Below are 5,089 nucleotides of genomic sequence, written 5' to 3'. Positions count from 1 at the left end.
AATGTAAACAAACTGCCTAAATTTGATCTGGTTTTTGAAAAGAAAAAGCAGATATTACTACATACAAATATGAGACATATTGTATTTCATAGTGCATACTGTGATAAAATTTTCTTTAAACTATAAACTGCTCAGCAACCTTACACTAAACAAAGAACATTACAGTGCATTTTACATATGCCAAGCTAAAGTTTTATGTACACTAAGTAACACAGTATAAAATATGTACGTTTATCATTCATTTTAGGCGTTATTTAGATATACACTTCCACATTTGTTTAAAGATAGAGGGATAGAATTTGTCTTCAGGTTCCAATTTTGTTTTAAGTGTAATCTATGACATTCCTTTTAATAATGGCTTCCCTTTATCTTTTTTGTTTTACTCCATACATGATTGGATTTATAATAGGGGACAAAATAAGAATATATAAAGAGAATACAACACGAACAGTGTAAGGCACATGACGCATATTAAATCGACTTTGGAATAATTCAAAGTAACTCACCATTGACAAAAATTTAGTAATGCTACTAGATGTGACACATGTGCTGAATTTGACACTACCTGCTTTTGACAATCCTTTTTAAGCAGATAAAGATGATCCTTACATAAGTATAGAAAATGATGACAATCTAGTAAGATAGTAAGGGAGCATCATAACAACTCCATATATACTATTACTTAAAGTGTCAGGAGCATGCTAGCTTCTACAACAGAAAAGTTGTCACAGTAGACTTTTTCAATAATTGCTCCACAAATGTTAAGATTTAGCTAGAATTGAAGCCAGTGATAGTTGATCGTGACAAAATGGCAAAAAACCAAGAAACCGCTACACCTATCACCACTTCTTTGTTGGCGTGACTATTTTTCTCGTAGATCCCAAAGCGACAGCATATAGATATATATCGATCATAAGCCATAACTGTTAAGTCTGAGCTAGGTCACAGCCACCATAAGTAAAAAAATATTGTAAAGATTTGCACAAGACAAGAAAGCCATGTTATCTGGATAATTCTCAGTCAGAATTTTAGTCAAAACAAAAGGTGTAACAGCAGATCCACCATATAAATTAACACATGCCAAATTGCAAATAAGATATACATGTGGGCTTATGTAGAATTTCTTCAACGTGATATTATATAGATGAGTACACTGTTAGAAATGATCATGACTGGGTACAGTAAAGATAGCACAAATCCTCAATAAAATATATTTCTGATCATATATTCCTCTGTGCCCATCTAGTATGAAAGAAATATTTTTCATGACACCTTGATTTCCTAAATGGAGAAAAAGCACATACAATGAGTTAATTTAAAAGTTGCCTGTCCTTTCAGCATGATCAAAAACGACTTAGAATTTGTATAGCAAAACATTTTGCTCTTTGCACAAAATGATAACTTGAATGTCAATACAAACAAAATGCATACAACAAATATATACAATAAAATATGTACCAAAATAAGATAGATAGATAGATAGATAGATAGATAGATAGATAGGATAGATAGATAGATAGATAGAGGTATAGATAGATAGATAGATAGTTTTCTGTACTCCTGTAAATTTTATAAAATAGTTTGTCTTTGTTCTGTGTATTACAGAATGACTGTGTACAAGAAAACAGCTCTATTTAAAATTAGGTGACTGGAAAAAAATGCAAATTCGTGATGCTTATTTTCATGAAAAAGGATGTGCCTTTCTATCCTGTAAAGTCTCAAAATGTGTCATCCCTAGTTAATTTAGTTAGACTACATAAAAATCGCCTCGCCCTCCTCATCATCACCTGTAGCCATGGGAAACAGAGAACTGTCAAAAGTGTTTTGCTGAAGTGTTATGTGAGTAAAGGGCAAAAACACATTTGCAATTAATTACAAATAGCAAAGCTGAAATAACTCTCCTGTTTTCTAAGTTTTCCTATTTGCAGTATAGGAAATGTTATGTTGTCTCTTGTTCTTGTGCAAGTACTCAAATATTGTGAGGTTTCAGCTGCTGTTTATTAGATAAGAGATGATAGCGAAGGTGTACATTCCAGTAAGGGCATTTGCTGCAATATTATTTTATTATTCTTAATATTATTTATCTAAAGTAAAGTGGATCAAAAGATAATCAGAGTTGTCCTTAGACAAGAATACGTTTTGGTTTTAAGTTTTAGGAGAACTTTCTATGAAAGCTTTTGAGCCACTGCAATGTGTTGACTAGTGTAGTTAGTTAATAAATGAATGCCAATCACCAGAAGACATACTTATTTACACTTGACACTAATTTAAGATAATTTGCTGTATTGATTGTATTTCTAACTATAGAAGTCTGGAATAAATTAGTTGGGAACAGTCATGCCAGCATTCCTTTTGTCTGTGTCCTGTATTATAAATGCAGATGTTTCACCAGCAAACATAATTCAGTTTGATTAGATTTTTCCATGACTTTTTAATCTTTTTTTCCATAAAACATCTCATCAGTAAAGAAGGTTTTTTTTATTTATTAATTGCCTAATATACGTATAGAATACATTAGTGAGGAAAACATACAGTATACAATTTTCTGCAATCTGTTTTTCTGAACAGCAAACAAATAATATGGAAAATGGTAATAAATTTTACATCCATCAGACTGACTGGATATCTTAATTTGGAATTCAAGATGAAGTACTTCTTGTTTGCTGTGATAACGGTTCTGATTATTCGATAATCCTGTTTGCCAATAGCTTTCTGATTGGTGTCATCTGTTCAGCAAAAAGCCCTTCATAAACCAATGTATGTTTTTTCTGTAGTCTGTTTGTTAATGAATTGTATGGCAGCAGCACAGCTTTATTTCCTTCCTTCAAGTTAATCTTATTTGGAATAGCAATGAAATTTCTCTCATTTATTGTTACCTGCAAATATTTTGCTTGTATACATATGCAATGATTGAATTTTGTAATTTAGCAGTTATGTCTTTGATAGATATGTGTCGATCTGTTATCCATTGCAGTATAACAGAATCATGACCCTTTTAGGTGGGTGTGTTAATTGTATTGGTGTGGTCATGCTGCTTTGTTCAATTTTTTCATTTCTTTTATGTTTTAATTTTAAATTGCAACTCTGTGAAACATTATTGAAAAGTATGGTGCGACAATTATTTGCTCGTGAAACTTGCTTGTTCAAAAACCTCTTTGAATAACACTTATGGCATTTATGTTAATGTGATGACAGCATTGATCCCACTGATGCTAATCATTTATTCATATACAAGAATTCTAAAAATATGTTTGAGTTCTACTAAAGAAGCTAAACAGAAGGCTCTAAGCACCTGTGCACACACATCATATCTCTTTTAAACTTTTCTTTGGGCTGCTTTTTTGAAACAATCCAAAGCAGGTTTGATAATATCAGAATGCCAGCTTTGTTACGTGTAATCGTTTCAGCTCATTTCTTGATGTGTCAGCCAGTGCTTAACCCTATTCTGTATGGAATGAGACTTAAAAATATCAGGCAAGTGTGTAAAAATCTAGTTGCATCAAAAGTAGGTATTACATAAACAAACTGTTTGAAGAAATGTCATTGTGGCATTTCAGTGTATTGTGAATTGTATCAATATGGACAATTAAATATGTATATATTCAAGCATATTACACTCAGATAAGTCATTCAGTAATTTACCTTTTACATGAATCTATTTTACTATGATTCTGCTTTGTCTGTCATTCAATTATTTAACTAAACGTTCAAAATTTAATATTTAGGAATAGTTAAATTTAATATTTTACATCATTGACACTCACAAGAAGAGTTTGCATGTTCTCAGCATGTGTGGCTTTTTTTCAGGTGCTCAGGTTTCCACCACAATCCAAAAATTTGTAGCAGAGGTAAATTAGACTCTGTACCTTAAAAGTCTATATGAACAATTTTGAAAAATTTGTGTAACTTGGGAAAGTATTTGTAATTTGGAAAATATTTCTTGGCTGATGTTTCTCTTCTTCTGAACGTATTTTCCGTTATTTATTATTCATATATTTACGTTTTCATTATTTGTTCTTTTCTGTTTTATTTAATGTTACTTGCCATGATTTTGTCATTTTTTATTTAAACATACTAATAATTTATGAGTACAAATTAAGTCTACACTTTCTTCAGATATCAAACGTTAAATTTTATTTGATTAACTTTATTTTCAGTGAAGTGCCAGACTGTGTCAGTAAGAACTTCGTCCTTTGTTCACTTTATTTTACCACAAATTTGTTTACAAACAAGCCACAATTCAAAGATTATACAGTGTCGAATGTATTCTTCTTCCATTCAGCCTTTGTCACCCTGCACATGCACAACATGTATGGGGACAACATTGGTGTAATGACTCCATCATATCCATTTTTTTTTTTTTTCATTGGAGAAATATATACACAACACAGATTGTATTACAAAATCAGATGCTCATGCACAAAACCTGCATTTCAAATTACACAGACATACTGACTTTTGTCTCAGTCTCAGGAGCCTGCATTTCCAAATTGGGTTTGTTACCTGGGTCATCTCTAGTCAGTGGGGATTTGTGGGGGTTGTATGGGATTTGACCATACATTAATGTAGGCATAGCTGGCACATATCAAATCCATTAAACAGCCGGAAGAATATTGAGCTATAGGGCCAGATAATTGCTTTCCACAAATGGTGATATCTTTGGGCCTCCAGTACATAAGTCAGTTCCAGTTGTGGCTTAGTGCCCCGGTGCCGACAGCACCAGCTGTAAAGAAAGTTACAACTTAGCCTAGTTTTGATGTGTCGATGGGCACTAAGTTACAACTTGAGTGTAACTCATGTATAAACCAAATATATACAAAAGCATCTGTTCATGTCTGACAGAGGCAATCATACCAATATGCTCTTCTTTTACCCGACCACATTCAGTGCTTTAGGCATATTCGATGCTGCAGACATTTACACATTTACACATGTTAAGAGAGAACAATATGTGGATAAAGGTACAAAGTACTTGTACTTTGAAAACGTCACTGTTCGCTTCCAGTGTAGATTCAGTGTCAGAATCGCAACTCGCTCCTTTAAGACAGACCCACCATTGGTTCCCATTATACTCTCCCTTCACCATAAA

The 5,089-nt window shown here is 32.6% G+C and overlaps 1 pseudogene; it reads left to right on the top strand.

Moving 5' to 3' along the window:
* LOC122359330 overlaps positions 1-3,520 on the top strand; it is a 4,829-nt pseudogene extending 1,309 nt beyond the window's left edge.
* Positions 3,521-5,089: the final 1,569 nt, after the last annotated feature.

Source organism: Puntigrus tetrazona, chromosome 15, assembly GCF_018831695.1.
Source record: "Puntigrus tetrazona isolate hp1 chromosome 15, ASM1883169v1, whole genome shotgun sequence".
Classification (NCBI taxonomy): domain Eukaryota; kingdom Metazoa; phylum Chordata; class Actinopteri; order Cypriniformes; family Cyprinidae; genus Puntigrus; species Puntigrus tetrazona.
Note: the sequence above shows the minus strand (reverse complement) of the source record. Positions and strands in the feature narration are given on the sequence as shown.